The 13243-nt window shown below is 40.3% G+C and overlaps 1 protein-coding gene across 10 annotated transcripts in view; it reads left to right on the forward strand.

Moving 5' to 3' along the window:
- Positions 1–1518: 1518 nt before the first annotated feature.
- The window catches only part of HEATR5A (HEAT repeat containing 5A), a 111671-nt gene continuing 99946 nt past the window's right edge, over positions 1519–13243 (forward strand). For 8 of the 10 annotated variants that reach the window (XR_004677255.1, XM_034993818.1, XM_034993821.1 and 5 more), the window contains exon 1: positions 1520–1668. The gene's annotated coding sequence lies outside the window, so the exon portion shown is untranslated. Of the gene's footprint in view, positions 1669–1825; positions 2000–13243 lie in introns of those variants that run through there. The other 2 variants (XM_034993822.1, XM_034993820.1) reach the window with 2 other exon arrangements.

Below are 13243 nucleotides of genomic sequence, written 5' to 3' on the forward strand. Positions count from 1 at the left end.
GCACAGTAAGCGAACATCTTGGACACGAGTTTTCAAGCTAGCTAAGAAAGCTCTATTGTCAGAAGGGCAGCCCAAAGAGAAGGCAGGGAATTATTCCCAGGGTTGCTGTGTCCTGTTAAGCCTAGAGACAGCTTATGTATGTTTGGGGAAGGATGTGAATACATGAGAGGAGGGTGAGGGGTTTCTTGACGCCTTGATGGGAAGGAAACTTGAAACAATCTGGAGGTATGCATTCTTCTGGACAATGAGGCCCTATTTGGGACCTGGTAAGATCAGGTATGTCAGATAATTTCAAGACAAGTGTTATCATCGAGTCCCCATTAGGTTTCTACAATCAGTGGGTAAACAGGGGAGCAAGAGTGGAAAAACTAAAGTTAATGATTGATTAGAGGTGCATAAAACATAAGTAAGGAACAAAACAGTATGTGCAGCTAAGTTAATAATGCAACTAATACAACTATAGTTCTGCTTATGCTTTCAAAACAGGTTGAGAAACCAAGCATCAGGCCTCACAATTAGAACACAGCATTACTTCTGTGGCAGTCCTGTCATAGACACTTAACCTGATTCTAATCATAAATATACATCAGACAGATGGAAAGTGAAAGCCATTCTACAAAATAATTGGCTGGGAATCTTCAAAAGTGTCAAGGTTATGAAAGTCAAGGAAAGACTGAGGAAGTGTTCCAGATTGAGAGCAACTAAAGATACATGACAAGTAAACCGAATGCTTGATTCTGAACTGAATCCTTTTACCATAAAAAACATTAAGAGACAATGGCCAAACGTAATGTATCATGTAAATTTATTTTGGTAGATGGTGACTACATAGTTGAGGTGCTTATTAGTAAGACACACCACACACTGAAGCATTTAGGAAGAATGTGGCATCATGTAGGCAACTTAAATGGCAAATGGTTCTGGAAAAATGTTCTTTGTCCTATAGTTGCAACATTATTGTAACCTTGAGACTGTTTCAAAATAAAAACTGAAAATTATATTCAAAACGCTGAGTATACTGGAAAAACTCACTTGACTTGGAGCCAAGTGGCTGTGAGTCCCAATTCCACCACTGACTCAGAGTGTGACCTTGAGTAAGGCGCTTTGTTAGGCCCCAGTCTCATGCTCTAAAACCAGGAGTAGCACTACAAGGCTCTCTAGGGTCCCTTCCATGTCTAACCTAACACCATCCACAGCCACAGCACTCCCTGCCTGAATTTCTCCAGACTCCAGTTGTGTCCTGGCCTTCAGATGCCCCAGTGCCGCCCCTAGGGATTCTGGCTGACGATGACAACAGACAAAAGTAGTTGTGGCCAAGATCTCCCGACTGCAAAGCCAATGTCCTGGCCTCAATCAACTTGGGCAGCACTCTCCCCCATCGCTCTTTCGGCGGTGGAGCAGTCACGCCTGCCAGAGTGGGTGCTCGATGGCTCGGCGGCCGGCTGAGGGGGCCTAGAATCGGCAGCGCGGCGCAGGGCGCGCTCCCAATCGCTGGCTCCCGCCGCGCTCGCGGCTCCGAGCTTTCCGGCTCCGCCCCGCGCGCGCCCTTCCCGCCGCACTGCCTCGCAGTCGCCGCCACCGGCAAGTCCCGGCGTTGCCCTGCTGCGCTGTGGAGCCGGTAACGTGGCAGGACTGGGACGGGCGCTGAGCCGTGAGGGACCCCAGAAGGTGAGCAGTCTGGGATCCTGGGAGTGGGGACGCTGCGGGCGCGAGGGGGCGGGGCCCGTGCTGCCTGCCCATTGGGAGGGACATCACACCCGGGCCTGCGCTGTGAGTTGAGCGGCTTGGGACTCCCCGGGGTGGTCGCGGCTGCGAAGTGGTGGAGGAAGCTGAGACCCTGGGTGCGGGAAGGGGTGGAGGGATTAGGTGTCGTGACTGAAGGGGCCGGAATCCTCCGAGGAGGGACTGCACTGGTGCGCGGGGACGACCGAATGGCCAGTGCAGTCAGTCCTCCTTTCCTCCGGCTCCGGGAAAGTCTGGTTTTACCCGAGCACAACAGGTAGGCGTGGACTCTGCCCGCCGGCGGGAGCCCCGCAGTCCTGGCGTTCGGGGAAGGTCGGAAGGTCGGAACCCGACTGGCCGGACCCGCCCAAGTGGCGCCCATTGCGCCCCGGATCGGTCGGAGCGGGGCCCGAGGCGCTCTGAGCGCCCGCACCACCCTCAAGGCGGCTTTCCAGAAGCGCTCTGGAAAAGGGAGTGGATATTGCCTTCTACGGAGGACTATTTCCACTCCTCTCAGGGAAAAAAAGCCTTTGCTGGAGTAGCATTTGCTTAGTGTGAGGAACATTTCCTCTTACCGTACTCTTGGCCAGCAAAACGACATTTCAAGTGATCATAAAGTGTTTAGGAACTTTATAAAGTGCTTTATGGTACTTACTAATCACAATAATACATACCTCTGGCAAATTAGATGATTTCCGTAACTGTCAAGTCAGATAATAGGAGCCAAATGCTTTGAGCTCCTTCCTTAAGGATCATAATTACACATTATTTTTATGTGCGTTCATTTATTCAAATATTCAGCACCTTTTGTGTGTAGGCTTCGCACCCTGAAGGAACTTACAGCCAAGAGGAGATGCTGAAAGGAGGGGGGAGAATGTGCCCACAAGTACTGTTCAGAATTTTGGAGAAAATAATCTAGTGAGGTTAAAGTGTAAGGAAAGCAGAAGTCTCCTTAGAGCTGAGCATTAGATGGATGAGGAGAGAAGAATTACCTTGTTTCATTTTCCACATGTTTCAGAAAATGTGTCTTGGATAAAGTCATTTTAGATGACTTTAGCCATGAAGCTGAGACTTGTCATATTTTAATACCATTGATTTTTTCTTTAATAAAATGGATAAGAAGGCATGGTTTATAACATAAGAATAGTGGCAATTGGAAAAAGTACTGGAGGTTGAATTTGTCTTAGAATGCAGTTATTTTATATAGATAGCTATTAATATAGGAAAACACATGTGACCTGACAGTCAAGAGACCTGAATTTAAGTACTTTTGTTTTTAAGCAAGGCATCTGTCTTCCATCCAGCTTTCCTTCAGATAGGGGATTGAGCCACTTATAACTTTTTTGAGCCTTTCTTAATTATCTTATGAACAGAATAAAGGTTAACTGGATTTGTTTAGGCCCCTTACTATTCTAAAATTCTTTTGTTCTAAATCCTGGATAACTGCATTAAAAAAAAAAAGCTTTTTTGGAGCATGTATCCTGTACCGCTAATCTTAAAACAATGGTATGGTTCTAATTTCACTAAATAAAATGTTTTATATGTGTACTTTTTCAGTAATTTAATTATACTTATTGCCTGGATAATGCTTCTCTGTGGGTAAATATATGAGCATCTATTTATATTCTTTTGTTTGTATGGTAACTGTATGATGAATATATGCATGTTTTTGTGTATATACATCATTTATTTAGTACATTTTTTAGGTAAGATTATCAGAAAATTGAAATTACCTATTGAAACACCAGAAAAAAAATTTTTTTCTTCAATATTTTAGGAGGAGAGCTGAAAAGAAAGGAAAAAAAACCATACATGTACAAAGTCCCTTCATTTTAATTCCAGTGTTGAAAAGGCTCTGGAAAGTTTTTTTCTTAACTCATTTGGCAGTAAAATATAATGTAAACTGATATGAAGCTATTTATAGTCATTATTTAATCCCACCTTATGTGAGTATGTTTTATCTTTTGCTGCAGAAATATCAATGAGTTGATTGATGGAGTGCTGCCCCAGACTGTCTTGGGGGGTTAGAGGTAATAGATGGTATGTTCACTGTATTACTTGAGTGGGGCCATAAGGGTCGCAGCCAAAAGGCAGAGTAATAATGGAGTTGTTCCAGGGAGCTGTACTTGGCAAAGTTAGGAGCCTAGCTGGGGATCTGGCAAAGAGTAAGAAGCAGTGTCTGTCAATAAAACCCTTCTGGTAGGGCTCCAAGAAGGTCAGAAATGTAGCTAAATTCTAGGTTGGATATTCCATAGGATATGTTGTGATTTAGAAGTGAGAGCCATGAGGAAAAGCCAAGATGTCAGACCATAGTGTGAATTAAGGCTGATTCTGTGAATGCTAACCCTGATGTAAGAAGGGGAAAAAAGGGGATATTCTAAGGCAGGCAGGGTCTAAACCAAGAAGTCCTAAGTTACAGATCACATGAACAGCAAATACAAGAATAGAGTTATTGGAAAATTGGGCAAGGATTCCTGGCCTCTTCTGACCTGGAAGAATAATGGCATCCTGTGCACTTTGCTCTTGTACTTAGTAGTCTCATGTTGCCCTGCTTTTTAAAATGTCTCTACTTTATTAAATAGTATTTTGGTTGCTTCCGCCACCATTAGCATCCTGCTTTGACTTCTTCCTGATCCCAATGACTTTGCTCCTTCACTTTTAATATGGTGTTCTGTCCCACCCTAGCTAGAATCCAGATAATTGGATTATTAGTTGTACCTAAACTAAGAATGAATAGGCTGTGAGAGACCTCTCAAGAGACCCAGGTCAGTAAAGTTCATGATCTTTGAAAGAATTAATTACCTTTATATCCTTTAAAAAAACAAAACAAGACTTTGTTTTCTTCTTACTGGAGTTTCAACTTGGTACCAAGTAGTGAGATTGTTTAGATAGTTACTTTCAGATGAGTGAGGTGGGAGATAAAGAGAATAAATTTTCTATCTTAAAATGTACTTTCTGGCACTCCTCAGTGCCCAGAATGAAATCTGTCTTCCTAGAGGGAGATAGAAGAGTTGGTTTGCGGAACAAAGAGTGATAAAAATTGTCAAGAATATCCAAAGACTGAACTAACACTGTTGGTACTTACTGATTTACTGTCTAGATGGGAAGAGTCCTTTGAAAGTTGATGTCTCTAGTAGGAGACCTCACACTTTAACAAGAAGCCTCAAAGTACCGACATAAGAGGAGAATGAAGTGATTAAAAAAAAAAAAACAACAAACCCAAAGTTATAATGATTAGGTACTTCAGTGGGTATAGCAGTACCTGTCAGTAATCGCGGTACCTGTCAGTGATAGTGATTAGAGAGACTTTATGAAGAGGCTGTATGAAGTAGTTGAAGGAACATGGACATTGAAACCAGACAGATGGAGGCATTATCTTACTCTACTTAAATGACATCTTGACCTTGGACACATTTCTTGTTACCATCATCTGTAAAATCAGGATAATAATATTTAAGTTTCAGTGTTACAAGGATTAAAAGTTTCTAGTAAGTAAATTGTCAAAGAATGTTACTTCCTTCTCCAATCACTGCCTTAAGAGTTGGTTCTTATTGCTGAGTACTTGCTTCCCCACAACACTTCCTTTTACCCTTAAGGGGTTTTCTCTTTTGTAATCTGGAAGGAGAATTACCAGAATGGGCAGAACTTCAGTGGGGCCCCCATTGGCAGTCTCCTTCACTTAACTCAGTTTCTGTCATTGTTCTCATCCCTAACAGTAATCTGCAGTACCTCAGAAAAACAGAAGAGGTAGGCAAAGTCAGTCACATCCCTACTTGTGGCATTTTTTTATGCCAGTTCATAAATTTCCCTGTAACTCCTGTTTCTTTCCTTTTTCATCCTAACTTCTCTATCTCATAGGGTGTGTTCTCCATTGGTTCTTGGAACTGTGTGCATCTGCCATTCCTCTTGGCTTGTATGCAGTGATAAGCAGCATTCTCCCCATCCCTACCAAGGTTGCAGGAAACACTCTTGGAATCTTACTGCACTTGATTTATTTTCATTATATATTAAAATAAGATAGTGCTGTGTCTGGGCATGTTACAAGTTAGACTTTGTGTGAAATGACAAGAAACATGGATTAAGTTGATTTTATGAGAATTTGTAGTCAGAATTCCCCCCAAAATGTTAAATTTATGATTTTTAGTTTGGAAGGGGTGTGATGTGAAACTTAGTTATAAGTATGAATAACACAGATTTTTATGTGAACTTTTTTTAATTTTTTTATTGTTATGTTAATCCCCATACATTACATCATTAGTTTTAGATATAGTGTTCCATGATTCATTGTTTGTGCATAACACCCAGTGCTCCATGCAGAACGTGCCCGCCTCAATACCCATCACCAGGCTAACCCATCCTCCCACCCTCCCCTCCCCTCTAGAACCCTCAGTTTGTTTCTCGGAGTCCATCATCTCTTATGGTTCGTCTACCCCTCCGATTTCCCCCCCTTCATTCTTCCCCTCCCGCTAACTTCTTTTTTTTTTTTCCTTAACATATATTGCATTATTTGTTTCAGAGGTACAGATCTGAGATTCAACAGTCTTGCACAATTCACAGCGCTTACCAGAGCACATAACCTCCCCAGTGTCTATCACCCAGCCACCCCATCCCTCCCACCCCTCCCCCCACTCCAGCAACTCTCAGTTTGTTTCCTGAGATTAAAAATTCCTCATATCAGTGAGGTCATATGATACATGTCTTTCTCTGTTTGACTTATTTCGCTCAGCATAATACTCTCCAGTTCCATCCACGTTGTTGCAAATGGCAAGATCTCATTCCTTTTGATGGCTGCATAATATTCCATTGTATATATATACCACATCTTTTTTTTTTTTTAAAGATTTATTTATTTATTTATTTATTTATTTGCCAGAGAGAGATATAGCGAGAGCAGGAACACAAGCCGGGGGAGTGGAAGAGGGAGAAGCAGGCTTCCTGCTGAGCAGGGAGCCCAATGTGGGACTCGATCCCAGGACCCTGGGATCATGACCTGAGCCAAAGGAAGACGCTTAACGACTGAGCCACCCAGGCGCCTTATACCACATCTTCTTTATCCATTCATCTGTCGATGGACGTCTTGGCTCTTTCCACAGTTTGGCTATTGTGTACATTGCTGCTATAAACATCGGGGTGCACGTACCCTTTCGGATCCCTACTTTTGTATCTTCGGGGTAAATACCCAGTAGTGCAATTGCTCTATTTTCAACTTTTTGAGGAACCTCCATACTGTTTTCCAGAGTGGCTGCACCAGCTTGCATTCCCACCAACAGTGTAGGAGGGTTCCCCTTTCTCCGCATCCCCGCCAACATCTGTCATTTCCTGACTTGTTAATTTTAGCCATTCTGACTGGTGTGAGGTGGTATCTCATTGAGGTTTTGATTTGGATTTCCCTGATGCCGAGCAATATTGAGCACTTTTTCATGTGTCTGTTGGCCATTTGGATGTCTTCTTTGGAAAAATGTCTGTTCATGTCTTCTGCCCATTTCTTGATGGGATCATTTGTTCTTTGGGTGTTGAGTTTGATAAGTTCTTTATAGATTTTGGATACTAGCCCTTTATCTGATATGTCATTTGCAAATATCTTCTCCCATTCTGTCGGTTGTCTTTTGGTTTTGTCGACTGTTTCCTTTGCTGTGCAAAAGCTTTTTATCTTGATGAAGTCCCAATAGTTCATTTTTACCCTTGCTTCCCTTGCCTTTGGCAGTGTTTCTAGGAAAAAATTGCTATGGCTGAGGTCAGAGAGGTTGCTGCCTGTGTTCTCCTTTAGGATTTTGATAGACTCCGTCTCACATTGAGGTCTTTCAACCATTTGGAGTCTATTTTTGTGTGTGGTGTAAGGAAATGGTCCAGTTTCATTCTTCTGTATGTGGCTGTCGAATTTTCCCAACACCATTTGTTGAAGAGACTGTCTTTTTTTCCATTGGACATGCTTTCCTGCTTTGTCAAAGATTAGTTGCCCATAGAGTTGAGGGTCCATTTCTGGGCTCTCTATTCTGTTCCATTGATCTATGTGTCTGTTTTTGTGCCAGTACCATACTGTCTTGATGATGACAGCTTTGTAATAGAGCTGGAAGTCCGGAATTGTGATGCCGCCAGCTTTGCTTTTCTTTTTCAACATTCCTCTGGCTATTCGGGGTCTTTTCTGGTTCCATACAAATTTTAGGATTATTTGTTCCATTTCTTTGAAAAAAGTGGATGGTATTTTGATGGGAATTGCATTGAATGTGTAGATTGCTCCAGGTAGCATTGACATCTTCACAATATTTGTTCTTCCAATCCATGAGCATGGAACGTTTTTCCATTTCTTTGTGTCTTCCTCAATTTCTTTCATGAGTATTTTATAGTTTTCTGAGTACAGATCCTTTGCCTCTTTGGTTAGATTTAGGCCTAGGTATCTTATGGTTTTGGGTGCAATTGTAAATGGGATCGACTCCTTAATTTCTCTTTCTTCTGTCTTATTGTTGGTGTATAGGAATGCCACTGACTTCTGTGCATTGATTTTATATCCTGCCACTTGACTGAATTCCTGTATGAGTTCTAGCAGTTTTGGGGTGGAGTCTTTTGGGTTTTCCACATAAAGTATCATATCATCTGCAAAGAGTGAGAGTTTGACTTCTTCTTTGCCGATTTGGATGCCTTTGATTTCTTTTTGTTGTCTGATTGCTGTGGCTAGGACTTCTAATACTATGTTGAATAGCAGTGGTGATAGTGGACATCCCTGCCGCGTTCCTGACCTTAGGGGGAAAGCTCTCAGTTTTTCCCCATTGAGAATGATATTCGCTGTAGGTTTTTCATAGATGGCTTTTATGATATTGAGGTATGTACCCTCGATCCCTATACTCTGAAGAGTTTTGATCAAGAAAGGATGCTATACTTTGTCAAATGCTTTTTCTGCATCTATTGAGAGGATCATATGATTCTTGTTCTTTCTTTTGTTAATGTATTGTATCACGTTGATTGATTTGCGGATGTTGAACCAACCTTGCAGCCCAGGGATAAATCCCACTTGGTCATGGTGAATAATCCTTTTAATGTACTGTTGGATCCTAGTGGCCAGTATTTTGGTGAGAATTTTTGCATCCATGTTCGTCAGGGATATTGGTCTGTAGTTCTCCTTTTTAATGGGGTTTTTGTCTGATTTTGGGATCAAGGTAATGGTGGCCTCATAAAATGAGTTTGGAAGTTTTCCTTCCATTTCTATTTTTTGAAACAGTTTCAGAAGAATAGGTATTAATTCATCTTTAAATGTTTGGTAGAATTCCCTTTTATGTGAACTTTTATACTAGGTTAATTAAAAGCATCTTTTCTTCTTTTATTCATATTCCAGGAGCAGCTAAGAGAAGATTCTGTTTATATTTAGAATATTTAATGTTAGATCATTTGATCCAACATATTAACCAGAAATGACCACTTTTAAGTAGGTGTGATATTAATTTGTTATATAGTCTTCTAATAAAAATCCTATCATAGTATGAACAAAAAGAAATATTTAGATTTCTTGATTTATAGTGTTTAATGCTATTTCAAAGATTGTGTTCTATAGAACACTAGTTTCACAACATTCCCAGCTGGGGGAAAAAAAAGAAAAAGGTAGTGGGACACCTGGGTGGCTCATTCGGTTAAGCATCTGACTCTTGGTGTGGGCTCAGGTCTTGATCTCAGGGTCATGAGTTCAAGCCCCACGTTGGGCTCCACACTGGGCATGGAGCCTACTAGAAAAAAAGAGAGAGGGGGAGGTGGGGAGGGAGGAAGACAGAGAAATGAAGAGATAGAGTTTGGGAAGATGTCTGTAGTTAAAACATTGAGTGCTATATATACACGCCCTCCTGGCAGTATATGGTACCCATTACCAAATTAAATGTATGGAGACCCTCTGTAGGAAAGAAACTGCCAACTTGGCATTTTTCAAAAGTATTTGGTTTTAGACCTCCTCCCCGCCCCTCACAACACATCCTTATTCTTTGGTACTGCTGTTCTACAAAAACACTTAAGGAAACACTGCTTTATCTATGGGAACCTCTCTTAATATGTAAGCTTCTGCACTTGTAGTTTTCATAATTATAATTTTTTTTTGAAGATTTTATTTATTTATTTGACAGAGACACAGCGAGCAAGGGAACACAAGCAGGGGGAGTGGGAGAGGGAGGAGCAGGCTTCCTGCCGAGCAGGGAGCCCAATGCAGGGCTCGATCCCAGGACCCTGGGATCATGACCTGAGCTGAAGGCAGACGCTTAATGACTGAGCCACCCAGGCGCCCCCATAATTACAAATTGTTTTTAAGTAAACTCTACCCCCCCCCCAATATGGGACTCGAACTTACCACCCTGAGATCAAGAGTCGCATGATCTGCTGACTGAGCCAGCCAGGTGCCCCTTTAATTATAATTTTTAATGAGAATCTAATATTCCTTGACTATATCAAACTTTATTTAACCATTTCTCTAATGTTGGACTTGGAATTTTCCAGTTACCACTTTTATAGGGCTGTAATCGACACTGATGCTTCTGATAGTTTCCTTTTTCTTTCTTTAACGTGAATTTTCTTTTCTTTTAAGATTTTATTTATTTATTTGACAGAGAGAGAGAGAGAGAGACCAAGCACAAACAGGGGGAGTGGCAGGCAGAGGGAGAGGGAGAAGCAGGCTCCAGACTGAGCCGGGAGCCTGATGCAGGGAGCCTGATGCAGAGCTTGATTCTAGGAGATCATGAACTGAGCCAAAGGCAGACGCTTAACCAATTGAGCCATGCAGGTGCCCCTTCTTTAGCATGAATTTTCAAAAGCAGAATGCTTTTGCCAGAAGGCTTTGATATTTTTATGGTTTCTGATACATTTTCCAAAAAAGGTAAACTCTTTGTACTGTCATTATGAAACTATTAGGTTTTCTAAATTCTCAGTGTTGGCTCTAAAAGTTTTTGTATTTATCATATTTAAACTTAATGTACATGTAATTTTGAACCATTCAATTAAATCAAATTCTTATTGGGCTTCAGTCACTATTGTACACTAAACATTTTAAAATATTAACTAATGATAATATTTTTATTTTTAGGGTTGTTATAAAGAATTAAACTCAGTCCATCCCAAATAATATCATAGGTTTGAATTTCATTTTCATTCTCCTATTTTCTAAAGCAGTTTCATTTGCTATAGCTTATCTAAATATATCAAGATAAATCTTTCTTACCCAGCTGGTAGAAGAATTATAGGAGAATAGTGGATGTTAATCAACTATTAAAATCATCCATATTATAATCTAGCCTGAGTATTCTTACCTATAAATTAATAGTGTTAGTAGATATTTGATGGTGGTGGTTAAATGAAAAACCCATTTATTACAGCACCGCAGCATTTAGAGATTCTGGTTCAATTGTTTTAGACTTGGCTTTGGTTTTGTTTTTTTTTTAAAGCAGCTAGAGTTATGAACCACTGGTCTGCATTGTTACAGGTCTGCTATCATGATATGCTAACTGCCTTTAATATTAAGAATTTACCTATCTCCGTTGTGTTATTCCCCTTGCTATTTTCCCAACACTCCCTTTTTAATTCTTTGGACTCCTTATCCTTGGAAGAGTTAGAAGATGAAGCCTATTTTGTGATTTACTGAAAGATGTAGGGGTAAATAGGTAGAGAAGGAGCCTACATATAAAGTAATAACCTCCCCCCTCCCCATGCCATTTGTTCTGCACATTTTGTTCCTTACATTTTAATGTAAAAATTCTGTTTTTCCTTTTAACCCCTGTGGAAAGGCTTCCTAGCAGTAAGGAAAGAGAATAAGCTTTATTGCCAAAGAGACCTGGGTTTATTCTCAGCTCTACTATTTACTGATATCTTAGTATTTTCTTTATCCATAAAATGAGGACCAGTAGTATCTTCCTTGCTTTCTTCCTTGTGATGATTAGAGATAGTATAAGTTAAGCGCCTAAAAAGTTCCTGGCTCAGTGAGTAATAGCTGTTATTGCCATTCTTGTGATTTGGGAGTCTCCTAGGAAGGTGAAAGGCATAGCCAGGAATTACAACAGCAGGCTATACATGTGTCCTCCTCATTTGTGATATTACCAAGATGATGCTGACAAATGGTATTGTGAATTTTAAAAGTTAGAAATCTAACAATTTAGTTTATTTATTGGTTTTTAAGGGTTTCATTTTAAAAGTTTGAAAATCTCTAAAAATTTGAAGATAGAGAAAAGAACATTATCCATTATGCTACTATTCTAATAATTATGGTTAGGATTTTTGAATCATAATTTGGAAAAATATCAGAACAATCTCGCAATCTTAAGTGATAGCTGGAGAAGCCAGACATTTTAAGGACCATAAATATAATGGAAGAAGTGTTATACCAAGAGTAAACAGTATAAGAATAGGAGAATTAATCATGAAAGCTTTCCTGAAGGAAGTGGTTCTTTTAGCTGAATTTTATTATTTTTTAAGATTTATTTATTTATTTTAGAAAGTGTGTACACAGTGGGGAGGGGCAGAGGAGAGTCTAAAGCAGACTCCTTACTGAGCACAGAGCCCAACTGGAGCTCAATCTCAAGATCCTGAGATGACAACCTGAGCCAAAACCAAAAGTTAGATGCTTATCTGACTGCACCACTTGGGCACCCCTAGCTGAATTTTAAGATAGTGAGTTTATTTAGAAAGAAAGAAGCAAGGGGCACCTGGGTGGCTCAGTCATTTAGGCGTCTGCCTTGGGCTCAGGTCATGATCCCAGGGTCCTGGGATCAAGCCCCCATCGGGCTCCCTGCTCCGCGGGAAGCCTCCTTCTCCCTCTCCCACTCTCCCTGCTTGTGTTCCCTCTCTCACTGTGTCTCTCTCTGTCAAATAAATAAATAAAATCTTGAAAAAAAAAAAAAAGCAGGATATTTCAGATTCAAAGATGGAATAAATACAAGATTTTTTAAAAAATCATTTTTTTTTCTTTACTGGGGGCAGCCTCCCATAGACATTTTAAGCATGACCTAAAGCTCTCAGTAATTTGTGAGTTTGTATTTTGTAACCTATAATTTTGCAAAGCCTGAATCACAGGTCAAAGAGAATCTTAATTTAGGTCGGGATAGAAATGATCCAGCTTCTTTCTAGATTAATTCTAATTACTGTTTTGTTTTGTTTTTTGGGGAAGGTTTGGATTTTAAGATTTATGTATGTTTTCTGAAGCGTGGGAGATTTTTGAGAGGGGTTGTTGTTGTTGTTGTTTACTTTATGCTTTTTGAACAAAACTGTGAGAACTAAAGACTGGAGGCTGAGTTGAAGCTGTTGTGATGACTTTTAGAGAAGTGAGAGTTGAAGAAAGTAATTTGAGCTTACATATGATCTATTTCATAACTTCAGGCACTTGATACATTCTGGAATTAGTTCCACTTACTGCATATGGCTTGTTCATTTTGTAAATTGGTCTTTTCATGCTCTGGAAAGAAACAAAACAAGAGATCTATCTTATTTTGTGTTTGTTGTTCTCTTTGATTATTTGCAGTTTTCCTCTTTTCCCTCTTTACAATGATATAATAAATCATTTTAAGAA

The sequence above is a fragment of the Mirounga leonina genome, unplaced genomic scaffold (assembly GCF_011800145.1).
Source record: "Mirounga leonina isolate KUSES-001 unplaced genomic scaffold, KU_Mleo_1.0 Mir_91, whole genome shotgun sequence".
In the NCBI taxonomy this organism is placed as follows: domain Eukaryota; kingdom Metazoa; phylum Chordata; class Mammalia; order Carnivora; family Phocidae; genus Mirounga; species Mirounga leonina.